The 22,678-nt window shown below is 42.6% G+C and overlaps 1 long non-coding RNA gene across 2 annotated transcripts in view; it reads left to right on the top strand.

Moving 5' to 3' along the window:
- The window catches only part of LOC105260434, a 30,724-nt gene that overhangs the window by 2,310 nt on the left and 5,736 nt on the right, over nucleotides 1–22,678 (top strand). Inside the window, exon 3 of one of the 2 annotated variants that reach the window (XR_002154782.3) lies at nucleotides 20,286–20,766. The exons of the other annotated variant lie outside the window; for it this stretch is intronic. This is a non-coding gene — a long non-coding RNA (uncharacterized LOC105260434). Of the gene's footprint in view, nucleotides 1–20,285; nucleotides 20,767–22,678 lie in introns of those variants that run through there. 2 annotated transcript variants of the gene reach the window in all.

The following is a 22,678-nucleotide window of genomic DNA, read 5'->3' on the forward strand; positions in this document are numbered from 1 at the left end:
CTGTATAATGCATTACATGGTGTGGTGTCAGAGATCACAAAACAGCAGTCCGTGGAACAAATCTAGCCTCCTGACAGAATTTGTTCAGCTTTCTAGCACTGAGTGGCCAAGCATTGAAACAATTTTTAATTGTTTGCCTTCATGTTGGGAGATTTTACTGAAATGCTCAGATTTCAGTTTTCTAATGAAAAATCAGGAAAGTTGGCCATCTGGTGCCCCTGTTCCCACATGGCAACATTGGCTGCCCCCTTTGGATGGGACATGTGGTCTTCTGTTCGCCAGGGTCCCCCCACTCTCCGTGAATCCTCAGCACACAGGTGGGTGCCTGCTTTCACCTGCTTGCTTTACTGTTTTTCTTAACCCCTGGCTCCTTTCTCTCCTGTGCACCCTGCAGACACTGAACCTGTGGTCTCTGTGTGGATCAGGGAGGGAATCCTCCTGCTGAACTCTCAGTAAGTCAGAACTGGCCCCAGGGCTGGGATCTGTATGGATACAGCCCATGTAAAATTCAACAGAACACAACCCCAGTTCTTTATTATGGAAGATAATAAAGTAGGGGAGATACTGTATTTACCCTCCCACCCCATGTATCCACCCATATTACTTCTAAGGCTTGTCAGCACTGTTTACTCTATGCATTTCCACAGCATTCCTCTACCCCTGTACTGTGGTCACTGGAATATTTTAAAGGAAATCCCAGATATGGTTTAATTTAACTTGTGAACACTTCAGTACGAATACCCAACAGCTAACTACTCTTTAAAAAAAGGATAACCACAGTATCATTGTTACACCTTATAAGATTAATAATAATAAATCTCCTGCATTACCTAATACATAGTCATTGTTCAAATTTCCACACATATCTCTGGTATTTTTGCAATTGATTTGCTTGACTCGGGATCCAAACAAAGTCCACCACTTTGCATTTGACTAACGTATCTCTTAAATTTCTCTTAATTTATACCAATTCTCTCTCTCCCTACTCGCATTTATGATATTTATTTGTTGATCGATAGAATTTCCCACAGATTTTGGCTAATTGCAACCTCAAGGCATCCTTTAACAAGTCCTTTGATCCCTCCTGATAATTAGCTCTAGAAGCTTGATAATGTTCAGATACAGTTTTTTTTGCAAAAATATGTTATAGGTGGTACTATGTACTATTGCATCACAAGAGAAAGTACATAATATTCCACATTTCATGATGTTAATTTTATTGATGACTTCAGATGTTGTCAACCTAATTCATCCATTATTAAATTCCACATCAGCCTCTAACATAATGGTTTCAGCAGCCATGGATGCTCTTTGTCTAGATTTATTATTTTATTAAGGATTACATACTAGTGATGTTCTAATTCTATTATTCCTTCTGTATTTGTGACTGTGATTCTAAACCCCTCCCCTTTTTTCCTGTTGACTATTAGGGTTTCCTGAAGCACAATTCACTTTAGAAAAGCCTGGATAATATTGTTTGGTTCTTTTTCTTTTTCTTTTCTTTTCTTTTTTTTTTATAGTTTAACTTTATATTTTATTTTTTAAAATTGACATCCAAATTAATTAGTATATAGTGAAGCAATGATTTCAGTAGATTCCTTACGCCCCTTACCCATTTAGCCCATCCCCCCTCCCACAACCCCTCCAGCAACCCTCAGTTTGTTCTCCTTATTTATGAGTGTCTTTTGTTTTGTCCCCCTCCCTATTTTTGTATTATTTTTGTTTCCCTTCCCTTATGTTCATCTGTTTTGTCTCTTAAAATCGTCATATGATTTTTGTCTTTCTCTGGCTGACTAATTTCACTTAGCATAATACCCTCCAGTTCCATCCACATAGTTGCAAAGATTTCATTCTTTTTGATTGCCGAGTAATACTCCATTGTATATATATACCACATCTCCTTTATCCGTTCATCCATCGATGGGCATTTGGGCTCTTTCCGTACTTTGGCTATTGTTGATAGTGCTGCTATAAACATGGGGGTGCATGTGTCCCTTTGAAACAGCAGACCTGTATCCCTTGGATAAATGCCTGTTAGTGCAATTGCTGGGTCGTAGGGTAGTTCTATTTTTAGTTTTTTGAGAAACCTCCATCCTGTTTTCCAGAGTGGCTGAACCAGCTTGCATTGCCACCAACAATGCAAAAGAGATCCTCTTTCTCTGCATCCTCGCCAACATCTGTTGTTGCCTGAGTTGTTAATGTTAGCCATTCTGACAGGTGTGAGGTGGTATCTCATTGTGGTTTTGATTTGTATTTCCCTGATGATGAGTGATGTTGAGCATTTTTTCATGTGTTGGTCGGCCATCTGGATGTCTTCTTTGGAGAGGTGTCTATTCATGTCTTTTGCCCATTTTTTCACTGGATTATTTGTTTTTGGGTGTTGAGTTTGATAAGTTCTTTATAGATTTTGGATACTAACCCTTTATCTGAGATGTTTGCAAATATCTTCTCCCATTCTGTCAGTTGCCTTTTAGTTTTGCTGATTGTTTCCTTTGCTGTGCAGAAGCTTTTTATTTTGATGAGGTCCCAGTAGTTCATTTTTGCTTTTGTTTCCCTTGCCTCCAGAGACATGTTGAGTAAGAAATTGCTGTGGCCAAGATCAAAGAGGTTCTTGCCTGCTTTCTCCTCGAGGATTTTGATGGCTTCCTGTCTTACATTGAGGTTTTTCATCCACTTGGAGTTTATTTTTGTGTATGGTATAAGAAAGTGGTCCAGGTTCATTCTTCTGCATGTCGCTGTCCCGTTTTCCCAGCACCACTTGCTGAAGAGACTTTTTTCCATTGGATATTCTTTCCTGCTTTGTCAAAGATTAGTTGGCCATACATTTGTAGGTCCATTTCTGGGTTCTCTATTCTATTCCATTGATCTGAGTGTCTGTTCTTGTGCCAGTACCATACTGTGTTGATGATTACAGCTTTGTAGTATAGCTTGAAGTCTGGGATTGTGATGCCTCCTGCTTTGGTTTTCTTTTTCAAGATTACTTTGGCTATTCGGGGTCTTTTCTGGTTCCATACAAATTTTAGGATTATTTGTTCTAGTTCTGTGAAGAACGCTGGTGTTACTTTGATAGGGGTCACGTTGAATATGTAGATTGCTTTGGGTAGTATTGACATTTTAACAATATTTGTTCTTCCTATCCAGGAGCATGGAATCTTTTTCCAATTCTTTGTGTCTTCTATTTCTTTCATCAGCTTTCTATAGTTTTCAGTGTATAGATTTTTCACCTCTTTGGTTAGATTTATTCCTAGGTATTTTATGGTTTTTGGTGCAACTGTAAATGGGATCGATTCCTTGATTTCTCTTTCTGTTGCTTCATTGTTGGTGTATAGGAATGCAACTGATTTCTATGCATTGATTTTATATCCTGCTACTTTGCTGAATTCATGAATAAGTTCTAGCAGTTTTTTGGTGGAATCTTTTGGGTTTTCCATGTAGAGTATCATGTCATCTGTGAAGAGTGAAAGTTTGACCTTCTCCTGGCCAATTTGGATGTCTCTTATTTCTTTGTGTTGTCTGATTGCAGAGGCTAAGACTTCCAATACTATATTGAATAACAGTGGCAAGAGTGGACATCCCTGTCTTGTTCCTGACCTTAGGGGGAAAGCTCTCAGTTTTTTTCCATTGAGGATGATATTAGTGTTAGGTCGCTCGTATATGGCTTTTATCATCTTGAGGTATGCTCCTTCTATCCCTACTTTCTTGAGGGTTTTTATCAAGAAAGGACACTGTCTTTTGTCAAATGCTTTCTCTGCATCTATTGAGAGGATCATATGGTTCTTGTCCTTCTTTTATTAATGTGATGAATCACGTTAATTGTTTTGCAGATATTGAACCAGCACTGCACCCCAGGTATAAATCCCACTTGGTCGTGGTGAATAATTTTTTTAATGTATTGGATCTGGTTGGCTAATATCTTGTTGAGGATTTTTGCATCCATGTTCATCAGGGAAATTTGTCTATAGTTCTCCTTTTTAGTGGGGTGTCTGTATGGTTTTGGAATCAGGGTAATGCTGGCTTCATAGAAAGAGTTTGGAAGTTTTCCTTCCATTGCTATTTTTTGGAACAGTTTCAAGAGAATAGGTGTTAACTCTTCCTTAAATGTTTGGTAGAATTCCCCTGGAAAGCCATCTGGCCCTGGACTCTTGTTTTTTTTGGCAGATTTTTAATTACTAATTCAATTTCCTTACTGGTTATGGGTCTGTTCAAATTTTCTATTTCTTGCTGTTTCAGTTTTGGTAGTGTATATGTTTCTAGGGATTTGCTATTTCTTCCAGATTGCCCATTTTATTGGCATATAATTGCTCATAATATTTTCTTATTATTGTTTTTATTTCTGTTGTGTTGGTTGTGATTTCTTCTCTTTCATTCTTGATTTTACTTATTTGGGTCCTTTCCTTTTTCTTCTTGATGAAACTGGCTAGTAGTTTATCAATTTTGTTAATTCTTTCAAAGAACCAGCTTCTGGTTTCATTGATCTGTTCTACTGTTTTTTTTGGGTTTCGATAGCATTAATTTCTGCTCTAATCTTTATTATTTCCTGTCTTCTGCTGGTTTTGGGTTTTATTTGCTGTTCTTTTTCCAGCTCCTTAAGGCATAAGGTTACATTGTGTATCTGAGATCTTTCTTCCTTCTTTAGGAAGGCCTGGATTGCTATATACTTTCCTCTTATGACCACCTTAGCTGCGTCCCAGAGGTTTTGGGTTGTGGTGCTATCATTTTCATTGACTTCCACATACTTTTTAATTTCTTCTTTAACTGCTTGGTTAGCCCATTCATTTTTTAGTAGGATGTTCTTCAGTCTCCAAGTATTTGTTACCTTTCCAAATTTTTTCTTGTGGTTGATTTCGAGTTTCATAGCATTGTGGTCTGAAAATATGCCTAGTATGATCTTGATATTTTTGTACTTACTTAGCACTGATTTCTGTCCCAGTATATGGTCTATTCTGGAGAACGTTCCATGTGCACTGGAGAAGAATTCTGCTGCTTTAGGATGAAATATTCTGAATATATCTGTTAAGTCCATCTGGTCCAATGTGTCATTCAAAGCCATTGTTTCCTTGTTTATTTTTTGATCAGATGATCTGTCCATTGCTGTGAGTGGGGTGTTGAAGTCTCCTACTATTATGGTATTACTATCGATGAGTTTCTTTATGTTTGTGATTAATTAATTTATATATTTGGGTGTTTCCACATTTGGTGCATAAATGTTTACAATTGTTAGGTCTTCTTGGTCTATAGACCCCTTGATTATGATATAATGCCCTTCTGCATCTCTTGATACAGTCTTTATTTTAAAGTCTAGATTGTCTGATATAAGTAAGGCTACTCTGGCTTTCTTTTGTTGACCATTAGCATGATAGATGATTCTCCATCCCCTTATTTTCAGTCTGTAGGTGTCTTTAGGTCTAAAGTGGGTCTCTTGTAGACAGCATATAGGTGGGTCTTGTTTTCTTATCCATTCTGTTACCCTATGTCTTTTGATTGGAGCATTGAGTCCATTGACGTTTAGAGTGAGTACTGAAAGATATGAATTTATTGCCATTACGATGCTTGTAGAGTTGGAGTTTCTGGTGGTGTTCTCTGGTCCTTTCTAATCTTTTGTTGCTTTTGGTATATATATATATATATATATATATATATATATATATATATATATTCATCTTTTCTCCCCTCAGAGAGTCCCCCTTAAAATTTCTTGTGGGGCTGGTTTAGTGGTCACAAACTCCTTTAATTTTTGTTTGTCTGGGAAACTTTTTTTTATCTCTCCTTCTATTTTGAATGACAGCCTTGCTGGATAAAGAATTCTTGGCTGCATATTTTTCTGATTCAGCACACTGAATATATCCCGCCACTCCTTTCTGGCCTGCCAAGTTTCTGTGGATAGGTCTGCTGCAAACCTGATCTGTCTTCCCTTGTAGGTTAGGGACTTTTTTTCCCTTGCTGCTTTCAGGATTCTCTCCTTGCCTGAGTATTTTGTGAATTTGACTATGATATGCCTTGTTGATGGTCGGTTTTTGTTGAATCTAATGGGAGTCCTCTGTGCTTCCTGGATTTTGATGTCTGTGTCTTTCCCCAGTTAGGAAAGTTTTCCGCTATGATTTGCTCACATAACCCTTCTACCCCTATTTCTCTCTCTTCCTCCTCTGGGACCCCTGTGCTTCTGATGTTGTTCCTTTTTAATGAGTCACTGATTTCTCTAATTCTTAAATCGTGCTCTTTTGCCTTAATCTCCCTCTTTTTTTCTGCTTCGTTATTCTCTATAAGTTTGTCTTCTATAGCACTGATTCTCTGTTCTGCCTCATCCATCCTTGCTGCCACTGCATCCATCCGTGATTGCAGCTCAGTTATAGCATTTTTAATTCTGGCTATTTTTTACTTCTTTTTTTTATTTTTATTTATTTTTTTTATTTTTTTTTTTCTGGAGGTGGTGAGCTTCCATATTTTTTACTTCTTTTGTATCTGCAGAAGGGGATTCTAATCTATTTTCAACTCCAGCTAGTATTCTTACTATCGTGATTCTAAATTCTGGTTCAGACATCTTGCTTGTGTCTGTGTTGGTTAAATCCCTGGCTGTCGTTTTTTCGTGCTCTTTCTTTTGGGGTGAATTCCTTCGTTTTGTCATTTTGAAGGGAGAAAAGGAATTAATGAGGTAGAAAAATTGAAATTAAAAAAATTAAAATTAAAAAATATTAAAATTAAAAATTAAAAACATACACACACAAAAATTGAATAGATGATGCTAGATCCTAGGTGTGTTTTGGTCTGGGTGTGGAAAGTGGTTTGACAGATTAGAGAACAAACAAACAAAAAAAAAAGGGGGGGGAGAGAAAAAAAAGGAAATCGTTTGAGAATTTGAAAAAATGAATACACTAAAGTAGACTAAAATACACAAGAGTAGAGAATATAGTAGAAAAAATTATGGAAAAATATTTTTAATAAAAATTAAAAAGAAATATGAATTTTTTCATTTTCTGTATTTAAGAAAAAAGAAATGAAAAAGAGAAAAAAGATAAAAAAAGAAAAAAGAAAAGACAAAAAAAGAAATCGTTTGAAAATTTGAAAAAGTGAATACACTGTAGTAGACTGAAATAAAATGATGGGAGTAAGATAGAATTTGAAAAAATTTACATAAAAGCAAAAAATATAGTAATAAAAATTAGATAAAAATATTTTTAAAAGAAATTGAAAGTAAAACTGAAGTTTTTCTCTTTCTGCATTCAAGAAAAAGAAAAGAGATGAAAAAGAAAAGAAAGAAAAAGAAAGAAAAAAGGAAATTGTTTGAAAATTTGAAAAAGTGAGCACATTGAAGTAGACTAAAATAAAATGATGGAAGTAAAGTAGAATTTGAAAAAATTTACACAAAAGTAAAAAATATAGTAATAAAAATTAAAGACAGATATTTTTAATAAAAATTGAAAATAAAAATGAGTTTTTTTCTCTTTCTGTATTCAAGAAAAAGAAAAGAACTGTAAAAGAGAAAAAGGAAAAAGAGGAAAAAAAATGAATAGATGAACCTGCTAACAGATATAAGTAAGACTGAAATTGCTTTGTTTTCCCCTAGAGGTTGATCCATGTAGCTCTTTAGTCCATAAATTAAGCCAGTGCTGAGGTTTGTGTTCTTGAAGAGTGAAGTTGGCCCAGTTGGGCAGGGCTTGGTGTAACAGCTCCGCTCTCCCCTAGATGGCGCTGCTAGCCTACTGGGGTGATTGCTGCGGTGCTCATAGGGCGCATGCACACGCTCGGGAGTGGTGAAAAATGGCACCGCCCAGCCACCCAGTCTGTTCTTCTGGATCAGCAGTCATGCATCGGTCCTCCGTCTTCAGCTCTCGTCCACTCCCCGCGACCAGGCCCCAGGCAGTACCTCTCTCCCAAGTTTTGTCTCAGATGCATCTGTTTTCCCCGGCCCCTTACTTCCGAAGGACTACGGCTTTGACCCGCTCCGCTGCTCTACGGGAGGGTCTCACCTAGCAATGGCTGAATGAGCAATGGCTGAATGTCAGCTGCACCCAGGAACAACCGCTGGACCCTGCTGTTGCTGGTGACCTGAGACTGAGGCCAGGTGCCAGCCCACTCTCCAAAAAAATAGCGAGACATTGTAGCCTCAGCGTTTCAGGGACCATGGAAAATCGCAACACACATCTGACACCAGGCTTCACCCTCAACAACCTTGCCCCAGCACCAGCAAATGTGGCTGCCTTCTGGGGTCTGCTGGGACCAGGTGGTTTCAACAGTCTACCAAATGTCCCTCCAGCAGTGGAACCACTTTTCCCCGTGTGGCCTGAGATCCTCCCGGACCCCACTCTGTTCCTGGGGATTCACCTTTCCCACCAGAGCACTGCCAGGTATTGAGCTGCGGAGTTGCAGCCTTTGCGCTCCACTTGGTTAGTCTTAATGGAATTTAAACCCTCTCCTTTCTCCCTTTTTAGTTTAGTCCCTGTGGCTGTTTCCAATTTTCCACTTTCTCTCCAGCTGCTTTTGGGGAGGGGTGCTTTCCCCATATGCTCCCCCCCATCTCCGTCCTCTCTCCACCTGCAAAAGGGGTTCCCTACCTTTCAGGGCTTCTTGCTCCCCAAGTTCAGCTCTTTGTGTCGCATACCTGCTGAATTCTGTGGTTCGGTTTGTGCAGATTGTTGTGTTAATCTTTCAATCGGTTTTCTAGGTGTGTAGGATGGTTTAGTGTTGGTCTGGCTGTATTTCATGGATGCGAGACACACAGAAAGCTTCCATGCTGTTCCGCAATCTTGACTCCTCCCAGTTCTTTTCATTTTTCTACGCATCTTCAAGAATAATGAGTTGATGCCCTAGCAACTGCCAAAGGTAGTTTTTTATTTTACAGGTTTTTTTTTTTTTTTTTGAGTAGTAGTTCACATACAACAAACTACAGTAATGATGTTGAGTAGCATTTGAATGCTGATTAGACATTCGTATATCTTCTCTGGTGAATTGTCTATTCAAATCTTTTGTCCTTTGTGTGCGTGTGTGTGTTTTCATTATTGAGTTGTAAGAGTTTTTGTATATTGCAGATATAATTCCTTTGTTGGAAAATAATTTCTCCCAGCTTGTGGTTGGGTTTTTCTTCTTCTCTTCTTTTTCTCCTTTTTTTTTTTTTTTTGGAAGTAGGCTCCTTGCTCAACATGGGGCTTGAACTCATCACCCCGAGATCAAGAGTCACATGCTGTACCAACTGAACCAGCCGCATTGCTCTGAGTTTTCATTTTTTAATGGAGTCTCTTCAAGAGAAAACTTTAAAAATTTTGATGAAATTCAAACTATCACCTTTTTTTCTATTATGGATGGTATGTTTGATGTCATATCTAAGAAATCTTGGTCTAACTCGAAGTCACCAAGATTTTATTCTATGTTTTAGCTCTTACATTTAGGAGTTAATTTTTGCGGGTGATGTAAGTAGAGGTCTAATTTTTTGTGTATGGATATTCTGGCACCATTTATTGAAAAGCATATCCTTTTCTAATTTAATTGCTTTGACATCTTGTCAAAAATAAATTGACCATAAAAATGTGTTGGTCTTTTGCTGGACTATCCTTCTATTCTATTGACCTATATGTCAGTGTGGTTTTATGCCAATGCCACACCGTATTGATTACTATAGGTTTGGAAACCAGGTAATCTAAAAGAATTTTGTTCTTTTTCAAAACTGTTGAGGCCACTCTAGGTCCTTTACCTTTCCATATAAACTTTAGGATCAGCTTGCCATTTTCTATGAAAACATCCTGGAACTTCTACAACAATTCCATTGAATGTATTGATCAATTTAGGAGAATTGCCTACTTAACAATATTGAGTCTTTGGATTCCATAAACAAGGTACATCTCTCTACTTATTTAGGCCTTTAATTTCTTTCAGCAATGCTTTGTAGCTTTTGAGGTATAAGTCTTGTATTATTTCTTTGTTAAATATTTTGCAGAATTCACTAGCGAGGGAATGTGGGTCTGCAATTTTGTGGGAAGGTTTTTTTTTTTTTAACCTATACATTCAATTTATTTAATAGATATGGGACTATTCAGGTTACCTACCATTGAATGAGCTTCGGTATTTTGTGTTTTTCAAGAAATTTGTCTATTTAATTAAATTTGTGGAATTTATTGGCATAAAGTTATTCATAGTATTCCCTTCTTGCCTTTAGGATTTATAGTGATGTCCCTGTGAATGTCTGATACTGGTAATTTGTATCTTTTTTCTTTTCTTTCTTTTTTTTTTTCTTGATCAGTCTGATGAGAGGTTTTTCACTTTATCTTTTTCAAATATCCAGTTTTAAGTTTTATTGATTTTCTCTATTGTTTTCCTGCTTTTCAGTTGATTCTGATGTATGTGAAGAGAATGTGTATCACGCTGTTTTAGGGAAGAGTGTTCTATAAATGTCAATGACAGCAAGTTAGTTTCAAGTGTTGTTCACGGCTTCTATATCTTTGATTTTCTGTCTACTTGTTCTATCTATCTTTGAGAGAAGGTATGAAAATAAGCAACTACAATCCTAGATTTTTGTATTTCTCCTTTTAGTTCTACCTTTTCTTGCTTCATGTAGTTTGTACCTCTTTTATTGGCTACATCAGTATTTAGGACTGTTATGTTCTCATGATTCATTGGCCCTGCTGTTGCTGTTGATGCTTGATCTGTCTCATGTTTGGACAGAGAAGGTGCCATCCAGTTGGCTCCTGAGTCTTTTCGACATAACTTTAGATCTTTGATAGTCTTCTTGTTCCTGGCATGACAAGATATTCCAAAATGCACTTTGTATTTTTTTCTTTAATCCTGGTATCGACCATTTCTCCTAGGAGTCTGCTTTTTTTTTTTTTTTAATAAAAAAAATATTTATTTATTTTTGAGAGCAAGAAACACACACACACAAAGCATGAGCAGGGGATGGGTCAGAGAGAGAGAGAGAGAGAGACACAGAATCTGAAGCAGGATCCAGGCTCCGAGCTGTCAGCACAGAGCCTGATGTGAGGCTTGAACTCACAAACCGCAAGGTCGTGACCTGAACCAAAGTTGGATGCTTAACTGACTGAGCCACCCAGGCACCCCAGAGTCTGCTTCTGTTTGTAGGGAAGTGTTGTTGTTTAGGAGACCACAATCTGTGTTGTAGAGCTGATTATTGCTACTCTATGGTTGTCATATTTTCAAGCTCTTTCCAGTGGCTAGAACTAGGAAATGCATACTTTTTAAAAAGAGAAAAATACAGGGGCAGCCTGGGTGGCTCAATCGGTTAACTGTCTGACTTTTGATTTTGGCTCAGGTCATGATCTCAAGGTTGGTGAGATAGAGCCCGGCATCATACTCTGTGCTGACAGCTCAGAGCCTGGAGCCTGCTTCAGATTCTGTCTCCCTCTCTCTCTGCCCCTCCCCCCACCCCTGGCTGTGCTCTCTCTCTCTCTCTCTCTCTCTCTCTCTCTCTCTCTCTCAAGAATAAATAAATATTAAAAAAACAATTTAAAAAATTAAAAAGAAAACCCCCAAAGCTATCCTATTCCTCTGATTTCACTCAGTGTATTCTGCAGATCATTGTAGCGTTGCAGATAGAACTCTTCCTCCTTCCTTAGTACAGCAGTGTGGTGTTCTGTTCATGTGGGTGGACCATCGTTTCTTCAGCAGGCCTGTACTGATGAACACTTGGGTGTTTTTTAGTCTTCTGGTTTCGTAGCTACTGATGCAATGAAGAGATTTATTCAATTGCTTTGAATTTTTGGCCAGTATATCTTTGAGATAGATTCTAGATGTGGGATTGCTGGTCCAAGGGGTGGTTATCTATCTATAAAATATAGGTAATTATGTAAATAATAATTTATATTATGTAAGATATAATGTTAGATATAATTTATAATGTTATATAATGTTACATATAAGATATAAATTATATACCTATTTTATATACATCTAAAATTTTGCAGATGTGTGAAATTACCCTTAAAGAGGGTTTCTGGGGGCACCTAGGTGACTCAGTCAGTTAAGCATCCGACTTTGGCTCAGGTCATGATCTTGTGGTTCATGAGTTTGAACCCCACATCAGGCTTGTGCTGACAGCTCAGAGTCTGGAGCCTGCTTCACATTCTGTGTCTCCTAACCCTGCTCATTCTCTCTCCCTCCCTCTCGCTCTCTCTCTCTCAAAAATAAATAAACATTAAAAAATTAAAAAAAAAATAAAGAGGGTTTCTGATGTGATCATCCATTAGCGTGAGGCCTCCAGAATCCACCTCACGAGTGCAGTGGCTGAAAGGCAGGGGTTGAGTGATGCTGGTGGGGCATACACTTCTCCAGTTCCAGGGGGGCCCCCAATGAATGCCTTTCCCCAGTAGTTCCTGGAGGCTCTGACATAAGGCATGGCTGGCAGGACAGAAGGCATCTCAGCTTTCAGGGGTGGCCTGGAGACAACCCCAGACTTAGCAGAAGCCCAGGAGACCTCGCCCCCACCCCAGTCATCCCTGCCTGGTGCTTCTGGCCCTTGAGTCTATCCTGTCCCCTTCAGCTTCATCTTTTAGCCTTATAACATTTAAAGTTGTTTAAAAACTCTTTTTATTTTATTTGAGTGATTGTTATTATATAATGTGAATAGTCCCTAATTATTCTTATTTTTAAAACAGTTTTGTTCTGTCGTAACTATTTCATTCCTTTACACACCCCCTTGTTAATGAGGATGTGCTTTTTCTTTTTTTTTTTTTTTTTAATTTTTTTTTTTCAACGTTTTTTTATATTTATTTTGGGACAGAGAGAGACAGAGCATGAACGGGGGAGGGGCAGAGAGAGAGGGAGACACAGAATCGGAAACAGGCTCCAGGCTCGGAGCCATCAGCCCAGAGCCCGACGCGGGGCTCGAACTCACGGACCGCGAGATTGTGACCTGGCTGAAGTCGGACGCTCAACCGACTGCGCCACCCAGGCGCCCCAGGATGTGCTTTTTCTTTAAAACTTTAATGACAGAGGCACCTGGCCTGGGGGGCTTAGTTGGTGACTCTTGATTTCAGCTCAGGTCATGATCCCAGGGTCATGGGATCAAGTCCTGTGTTGGGCTCTGCACTGAACATAGAGCCTGCTTAAGATTCTCTCTCTCTCTCTCTCTCTCTCTCTCCCCCCCTCCCTCCACCCCACCCCCCACCTCTCTCTCCCAGTGGAGCTCTCTCTCTCTAAAACAAACAACTTTTTTTTTTTTAATTTTTTTTTTTCAACGTTTATTTATTTTTGGGACAGAGAGAGACAGAGCATGAATGGGGGAGGGGCAGAGAGAGAGGGAGACACAGAATCGGAAACAGGCTCCAGGCTCTGAGCCATCAGCCCAGAGCCTGATGCGGGGCTCGAACTCACGGACCGCGAGATCGTGACCTGGCTGAAGTCGGACGCTTAACCGACTGCGCCACCCAGGCGCCCCTAAAACAAACAACTTTGATGACACCTTTCCCTCTGTACTTTTTCATTTCTTCTTAGCTTCCTTTTAACTTTTTCTCCTGAATTTATTTTTTATCTCATCGAGTTTCTTTCTCTTTCTTAACTTAAATGGTAAAACTGGATTCTCTTTAAGTGTTTTTATGCTCTCTGCTGGCTGGCCGGCCCCTGGGAGCCCAGGCAGGTAGCTGGGGTGGTGTCCATGCCGTGGGGGAAGCCAGGTGGGCTGTGGCGCTTTCCTCCCTCTGTTGATCCCCAGTCTTTCCCCACCAAGTCCTGATTCAACAACCCTTAATGTTAATGATCTGGGGGACTAGATGCCCCTCCTACTCCCATAAGATTAAGCCATTCATGATGACTACAGCTGAAACTCCAAGGAATCTGGATCCTGGAGAAAAGTGGGCTGGAAAGGGATGTATGTGCTGCTTTCAAATATCTGTGAGAAGAGTGGACATACTCACTGTTGACCTAGAGGAAAGAACATGAACTTAGAACCACAGCCCACGGGTGATGATAAGGAACCACATTTATTTTTAAAACAATCGCCACCGTTGAGAAATGGGACGGGTTGACTGGTGAAGGAGTACTTTCCCAGCTTCACAAGTGATGGATCCTTCACAAGGAGCTTGGATGTTATAGAAGAGAATCCTGCATTGGTGGTGGGACGGTGTGTGTGTGTGTGTGTGTGTGTGGCTTCTAAGATATCTTTTCGCTTTAAAATTCTTCTGTTTTCAGAAAACAAGATTGTGCAGTAGATTCTGTACTATGTTCCCAGCATCTATTTCCCCTTTCTTCTGTTTACAACATACTGTGCCCCTCTGCACTTGGTGAGCAACCCTCCACCAGCCTGGACCAGTCATACTACGTCACCCCAACTGCGTGCTGACTGGTTCAGAGATGGGCATGTGACTCAGAGTGACTGCCTCCTCCCCAATCAGAGTTTCTATCTTGAGCTATGTGGGAAGAGTCCTTTTCTCTTTCTGTTTAGAAACATAAAAAATATAAATCTAGAGCTTCCTGCTGCCCCCAGCAGGTATCTTTCTAGCAGGGATCCTTCTGGCTGAGCTACTTGGCCTGGGGGAATGAGGCCCACATTTAATGAGACAGGGAGAAGAGGTAAAGAGGTCTGGAAGTGTTTGCATCTCTGATTCTTAAGATTAGCCTTACCAGTTCTCTTTCTGTGGTTTGATTGTGTGCACTGGAAAAGTGCCCTTTTGCTTTAGCCAGTCAGACTTGGGTTTTCTGTCACTTGTAACCAAAAAGGGTCTTTTTTTTTTTTCTTAATGTTTATTTATTTTTGGGAGAGAGAGAGAGTGACAGAGTGTGAGTGGGGGAGGAGCAGAGAGAGAGGGAGACACAGAATCTGCAGTAGGCTCCAGGCTCTGAGCTGTCAGCACAGAAGTGGACTTGGGGCTTGAAATCACGAACTGTGAGATCATGACCTGAGCCGAAGTCAGATGCTTAACTGACCGAGCCACCTAGGTGCCCCTCCAAAAAGGGTCTTGACTGACATGGTTGTTATTGTACAAAACATCATTTTACACTGATGACCAATTTTTCAAATTTCTTCTTCTTTTTGAAAAAAAGTTTTTTTTTAATTTTGAGAGAGAGAGCAAGAGCATGAGCGAGTGTGCACAGCAGGGAAGGGGCAGAGAGACAGGGAGAGAGAGAGAGAATCCCAAGCAGGTTCTACACTGTCAGTGAGGAGCCAGATGTGGGGCTTGAACTCACTAACCATGAGATCATGATCTGAGCTAAAAGCAAGAGTCTGATGCTTAACCGGCTGAGCCACCAGGCACCACCAATTTTTCAAACTTCTTAATGAGAATTCTTTCAGAAAGAAAAGGCAACATTTGCTTATAGCTAAACTAAAAATTACTGTAGTTTTTCACACTAGTAAGCTGGCCTGAGGATAGAGTTAATAGAGGGTTCTGTGTGCCTTTGTATGAAGCCCAGCCGTCTCTATCAGCATATGCCTGTCGTCTCCACTTGGATGACCCAAAGCACAGCACTTGAGGGGTGCGTGGCTGATTCAGCCAGTTAAGAATCTGATTCTTGGTTTTTGACTCAGGTCTTGATCTCATGGTCATGGGATTGAGTCCCACATTGGGCTGTATGGTGACAGCACAGAGTCTGCTTCAGATTCTCTCTCTCCATCTCTCTCTCCCCCTCCCTGCTCATGCTCTCTCTCTCTCTCTAAATAAATAAATAAATAAACTTACAAATAAAAATAAAATAGCATAGCACTTGAGCTCTCCCTCCCAAGCCTGATCCTCCCCTAGTCTTCCCCATCCCACAAAATGCCCTTTTCATCCATTCACCTGGGTTCTAAGTGAAATACTTAGGAGGCAGCCTTCCTTGTACCCCTCTGCTTCCTCATCTCTAATCCACCAGCAAGTCCTGTGTCTCCCTCCAGAACTTCTGTGCATCTGTACATCCTGTCATCTCCTACTTGGACTATAGCAGTAGCCTCTTAGCTGACTCCTTACTTCCCACTTCTTGGTCCTTTCTGGTCTTTTCTCTACACAGAAACCCTAGTGAGCTTTTAAGAACATGAATCAGATTCTGTCATTTCCTTGCTTAAAACCATGGATGACTTTCCATTGCATGCAGAATAAAATGCAAAGGCTTGCAGTGGTCCAGAAGGCCCTGCATGCCTGGACTGGTCCCTGCCCACCTCTCTACCCTCAGCTCCTGTCACTCTGTCTCTGTTTACCTTGCTCCAGTCACTCTAGTCTATTTCTTGTTTCTGCTTTGCGGCTCTTCCTTCTCCCGGGACACTTTCATCCAAGTCTTAGAGTGGCTAGCTCCTTAAGGCTCAAATATCACCTCCTTAGAGGTGCATTTGAACGTGGTGTACTATTTACTACTATATGTTTACTGCTATATACAGTATTTACTACTACTATTTACTATCTAAAATTATTGTGTTTATGTAAGTGGTAATCGTTTATTTCCCATCATTGGGATATAAATCCAGGGGCCAGGGCAACCGATGCTCAACAAATCATTAATGAATAAATGGAAGGATAATAGGGGAGCAACACATGGGTGCGGACTGTGAAGCTGAGTAGACAGTATGTTCCATTGCTGCTGGTTGGCTTTGCAGATCCAGATCCAGAGCCCAGTTTTTGGAAAGTTCGTTGGAGCCTTTCCAAGGTCTGTCATTGTGTGTGTGTCGTGCCTCAGGTGGCTTCCTGTCTAGTTGATGAGTAGTGTTGCCACCAGAAGCCGAGGAGAGTGTTGGGGTGGTGACTGGTGTTGACAAGAATCACCCAGGGAGTGTTGTAATGCAGATTCTGGGGCCCAGCGAAGCCCTCGGGCTGGACTCCTAGGAAAGGTAAGGAGGGGGCAATCAACTCATCCAGGTTGGCCCGGGACATCCCCAGCTTTAGCACTGAAGGTTGCTTGCTCTCTGAAAAATCCATCAGTCGCTGGCAAATCAGGAGGGTTGGTCACTCTAAACAAGGTGTTCAGAGAGAGGCAGAGAGCGTCAGATGAAGTTAGCTTGGAATGGTTTCTTGGGGTTGCTGAGGTAGAATCATTTCTCATCTTAGGCTTTGAGTTTTGGCTGTCCCCTCAGCCCTGCTGTGGAGTAAGTCTGGGTTTTCCAGACACCAAGCTGGGACAGAAAGGAAAGGAAACCATTGTTTCTTGAACACCTGCAGTGAGCCAGCTGCTGCTCTAGACCTTTATTACTGAATGTATCCCTTGGTAGCCTTTTTATTGCACCCATTTTAGAGGCAGGACACTGAGGCATATGAAGTTATGTAATTGCCTGAACTCAGACATCTTCCAAACAGAGGATATAGGAGTACCAAGTCTCCCTGACACAGAAGCCCAGGCCCCTTTGTAGGTGTTTTGCTTTGTGTATAGGGGTGTGTGTGTCAGAGATGTGGCTGGGACCTCAGCTTGACAGTTGTCCTCAGTCCTCAGGGTTGGGGTTCTCCTGTGATCTAGAGAAGGCCTCACGGACTGGACAGTGAGATAGTTAAGGAAGAGGCACCCAACGAAGTTTCTTTTGGGCTGGCTAGGGCCTGGCTGTGCAGGTGGCTCTCCACCACCAGGTGGCGCTGTGGCTCTGCCTTAGAAGGCTCCCCGCAGCACTGTTGCTGGTGCAGAGCCCGCCAAACGACCAGCCACTGGGCCTTATTTAATCTGCAGCCTGTAGGCAGCCTGGGGCCTGTCCACAGCTTTCTGGCTTTCCTGGACTCTGGAAGGACAAGAAGAGAGGGGAGAGGGGAGAGTCAGAGGTTGGTCAGGAGAAGGGGAGGTTTGGGCCAATGCAGAGTCTTGGCGGTAAGGGTGACCGATGAGCACAGCTGTGAGGAAGAGGCGTAGAGATTGCTGTACTGGAACTAATGAATTTATAACATGGGCCAAATCATCTCCTGGTGTGCACAAAACACATCAGGATAAGTGGACTTGCTCCCCCATGGTGGGAGTAGGGAGTGGAACGTGGGCAGAGAAGAGGCAACTTTTCTGTCCTACAGACCGTTTTGGTCAAGGGAAGGCCTCAGCTAGAAGGGCTGGGAGGCAGAGATGGCCAGGGTGCCTCCAAGTTGGGGGCAGAGATAGCCCCCAGTCATCTGCCTGTCTGCCCCCTGCTGATCACAGGGGCCCCCTGCTATCCTCACTGGGGGGCGTAGGAAAGGTCCCCATCTGTCCTCCAGCTGCCCTTGCCATTTGGGAAAATGGCTTCAAGGATGCTGGCCCTCAGGATCCCACTCTCTTATCACCTATTTTGTATATCAGGACTCAGGCCTTCTAGATTCTCATCAAAAGACATCACTACAACAAACTTTTAACTCTTTTTCAAAGCCCACACCAGCGCCACGTGGTGACTCACTGTGGATTAGCTGCCTAGCAGTGGGTTTGGCCTGCACATTGATGTCAGAATGTGAAATAGTGTCTGCACTGTAAAGCCCCAAATGCATCCTTGGCACTGGGGAGTTGAGCAAAGGCCTCCTGAGGGGAAGGCGTGGTATGGGTGCAGGAGGGCTTTGGGAAAGAGGAGTACTTGGCAGTGAGACAGGGGAGCAGAAAGCAGAGGGAACTTCATCAGTTTTACAGTCTGCCTTTCCCTGGTTTCTGGGCTGAGTGCTGTGACAGATGTGCCCCTTAGGAATTTTTTTTGTTTTAATATTACATTTTCATTCATCACCTCTTCACACAGAATCTATTAAAATATTTTGTTTCATTTGTATCTACAGTATCATTCTCTCTCCCCTTTTAATTCAAGAGGTAATATAGCCACAGATTCAAAATTCAGAGGGTTCAAAATAAGTAACCTTTTCCTGTTTCATGTATAAACAAACAACCTGATGTTTACCAACAGAAAAACAGCAAGGACAGTGAAGGACAATTTGTGGACAAAACGTGTTAAGGTGTCACCCTGATTGTTGCAAAAACTCTCTCCACTCCCCACCCCCGAATTTTGAGAACTTTTTTGAGAAGTTGCAACTTTTTGTTAAGTCAGGTCTTTCCCTGTATGATCGATTCTGTGCATGGAAAGTCAGTGCCCATCCTGAGATGAGTTAGTCTTTTTCTTCAGTTCTTTCTCATGGCTTTCCAGTTTGCTCTCTGACCCTCCTCAGAGATGTTTCTTTTAGTGACGTGATTATGAGACAGAACCCAGGGCTGGCTTAGCTGCCTGAGGATGGCGCCTTTGGAGGCCAAATGGCCTCAGACCCCAGTCCTGGCTCTGGACCGTCCGTCACCTCCCCATCTGACAGTTTTTCATGGTGGGACAAGCAGGCTGGGAGGGACCAGCCTCTGGAAGTGGACTTTCCTGCTGGAGAAGAGGGTCTGGAAGAGCTGACTCTGCCATGGGGACTTGGGAGGGGGCAGACTGTGGTCACTGTCTGAGTGCCCTTGTCGGCTGGTCCCTGGGCATAGGGGAGTGGAATGTGGGCAATTCTGGAGGACAGCCTGTGACTTGAGGAGTCCTGCCCATCAGACTGTGGGGCAGAGCTGGAATCTAGACCCTGGAGACTTGGGAACCAAGGAGGACATAGACTGAGAACTCTGAATAGGGACCAAGGTGGGCCCTGGGGAGTGGACCTTCTGGGGGATGGAGGAGCCCAGTTAATCAAGACAGGCATTGGTCAAGGTTGCCCTGGTAGCCTTCCTGCCCTTGACATTTCAGAATTTGGAGCCACAGTAGCCGAAATGGTCCGTGTGGTAATGTGTGTTTGAATCCTTAGGAAACAAAATCATTGTGGGCATGTGTCAGGCCCTGAGCCAACTGTAGGAGTGTCATTACTGCCTTGTGCATCGGTCCCAGAAGGAAGATGTAGATGCCCCCTCCCTCCCTTACACCATCTCCCTGGATCTTGGAGATGGCCCAGTCAACCTCATTCATAGAGGGGCCTCTCCCGTTCCAGATATTCCAAATGTTGCCTTTAAGCCCCCTCCCCTCCCATCATGTGACTTCACATGGCATGCCGCTCTTTCTAGGGCATGAGTTTCCTCATCCATAAAATGAGATGGTGATCCTGTTCCAACCTACAAACCAAGTGACCAAATGAGGGAATAGGTAGGACACTGTTCTGGAAAAAGGAAAGTGAATCATCTGAGTGCAAGATTCTGAAGTGGTTCCACCCCAGGCCCGTGGAACACAGCTCCACAGCTGTCTCTCCCCAGGGCTCCAGCAGGTGGCAGCATTGCCCTCCCCCTGTGCTGGTCACTCACGGGCCTCTCCTCCCAGACACTGGTGTGTAAGACCTTGGACCTCACTTAGTTCACACCCCACAGTCCCACCTCCCATGGGGAGGTGGGGGTTAGGGATCTGAGTGGCCTCTGAGACACTGGCCAGGGCTGAGAGCCTGAATGCCCCGGACAGGAAGGGCCTGGAAAGAGAATTAAGATCTTGTTCTTTTCCTTCAAAACAGCACAGACAAGCCAGGAGGAGGAGACCTGGTGTGCATGAGCCTAAGAAGGCTGAAGGGAAACCTTGTCTTGCTCTGCCACGACCCGTTCCACACTGCCTGGAGGTGGCAATTTAGGATCCAGAGGCAAGGACTTGTCCTCTGCCGGGTTTTTGTCTTTAGCCAGAAAGGCCAGCTGGCATTTTAGCGGGGGCAGAGGTGGGTGAGTCCTCTATTTTTGTGTGTGCCAACGGGTTGAAAATTTAACACATTTCAGTTCATCTGTGCAGAAAAGAAGTAATTTATTTATTCATCTCTAATGAATGTGGCCTTTCTCCCAACCCCTACCTGAAGATTAGTGAGAAAAACAACAAAATATTCAACTCAATTTTAACATCACAGGACCTGATGGTTTAGCGTGTCCTGTTCAGTGATGTTTTTTGTTTTTACATTATTGATTGATTGATTGATTGAGAGACAGAGAGAGAGCACGTGCAAGTCGGGGAGGGGCAGAGAGAGAATGAGACACAGAATATGAAGCAGAGATTCTGTGTCAGCACAGAGCCCGATGCGGGGCTCGAACTCATGAACCATGAGATCACGGCCTGAGCCGAAGTCGGACGCTTAACTGACTGAGCCACTCAGGTGCCCCAGAGATGTTTTGTTTCTCTTGGAGCAAGGGCTCAGTTCTCAGCCTGTCTTCCCTTGCTTCTCTCACTAACATGGTGTCAAGGGGTATGGACATACTAGGGCAGCTTACGTGACATTTAGTGGCAGCAAGGAGTTGCCCGGAGTGTGGCGTCCTCTGGGTTCCCGACAAGGTCACTTGTCTGCCCTCTAGCCAATGATGGCACTTGAAGCTGAGTTTATATAACTCCTAGTCTAGCCCCTGTTAGTCTTCCCAGAGTTCCAAAGGGAGACTGGGACAGGGGCCCTCACTGGGGTTCCTTCTCTGGAGCAAAGCCAGACCGGACTGCTTAACTCCCCTTGTTCTTTCCTCCTGGTGCCTTCCTGCTGTCCCCTGGGCAGGAAGGAGTGGACCAAAAAGCCCTTTCTTCTCTTGCCTGGGCATCTGTTCCATAAAACGCCATGGTCACACCCAAGAAGAGATGAAGAAAGGAATCCAGAAAATATGCTCTTAAGAGAACAGCCTGGTTTAGAAGACTTTTGACCTAACATAATCATATTTTTCCTGTCAGATGCCAAACATTACAGCATTTTTTCTTCTGCTCATTCTGTCTACATCAAACCTTCATCTTAGTCTCTCTTCAGGCAGAGATGGATGCCTCAGGCCAAGTCATGAACTCACAGGGCAAGAAAGAAAAGCACATTCATACATTTTCAAATGTCCTTGTATGCTTGAAATGTTACTAACATTGGACAATGGAACCAAAGGAAATATGACAGGTAAAATGTGAAGGCTTTCTCAACAGGGAGGATTCACTATCTTGCCTGTGTTAGATTTCCTTCCAGGGAGGATACATAGCGAGTCAGAAGTAGATTCCACTCAGCAGAAAGAGGCACACACTGTGAAAAGATGGCCCAACCCAGTGGGAATCCTTCCTGAGCTTCCCGGGACCAAGGCAAGACCAGGGCTGGAGTAGGATGAGTTGAAGGCTGTGAGTGGTGAGCTCCTCTCCAGGCCCCCCATTTGCCCTCTCCTGTTGGAGGAAAGAAGAGATGGTAATTCAAGCTAACTAGGAGCCTGGGAAAGGGGGGTGGGTGGTGGGTATAATTCACTGTCCTCCTTCAGTGCCGTGGGCAGGCAGACCATGGTGTGAGCCTTCATCATTCACACAGCTTACTCAGGAAGGGGACTTACCGGGCAGGGCTGATTGGCCACACTCACAGGTACTCACTGGCACATGTGGCTGGACACATACTCAGCTGCTCATATTCATGTGTGTTTCCACGTGAATACCTGTAGAACTCTCAGAGCAGTGCCTGACCCAGTAAGCAGGCAATAAATGCCAGCTGCCATTACCATCCAGGGCACCACCAAAAGTTCTCTTAAACATACCTAGAGAGACACAGACACCCAGGTGTGTACATTCGCATATTCAAAGACATGTAGACACCTGTAAATATTTACATGGAAGCACTTGAATCTCAATAGGTATTGTTGAATACAATAGCTATTGTTCTTGCACTATACAAGAGGGTTAAGCAATTGAATCCTTACAACAACCTCACGAGTGAGTATTGTCATTCATCCCAATTAACAGATAGGTGAATTGGGTCACACAGAGGTGACAGCTCAAGGTCACATGGCTAGTAGTTGGTAAACTTGGGATTCAAGCCTAGAAAGTCCGGCCTCAGAGCCTGCACACATAACTGCCTGCTATTCTGCCATCTTTCGCACAGATGCCCTAGGCGCAATCACAGACCTTCCCACAGATGTGAAGAAACCTCTGCAT

The sequence above is a fragment of the Felis catus genome, chromosome A3 (genome assembly GCF_018350175.1).
Source record: "Felis catus isolate Fca126 chromosome A3, F.catus_Fca126_mat1.0, whole genome shotgun sequence".
Classification (NCBI taxonomy): domain Eukaryota; kingdom Metazoa; phylum Chordata; class Mammalia; order Carnivora; family Felidae; genus Felis; species Felis catus.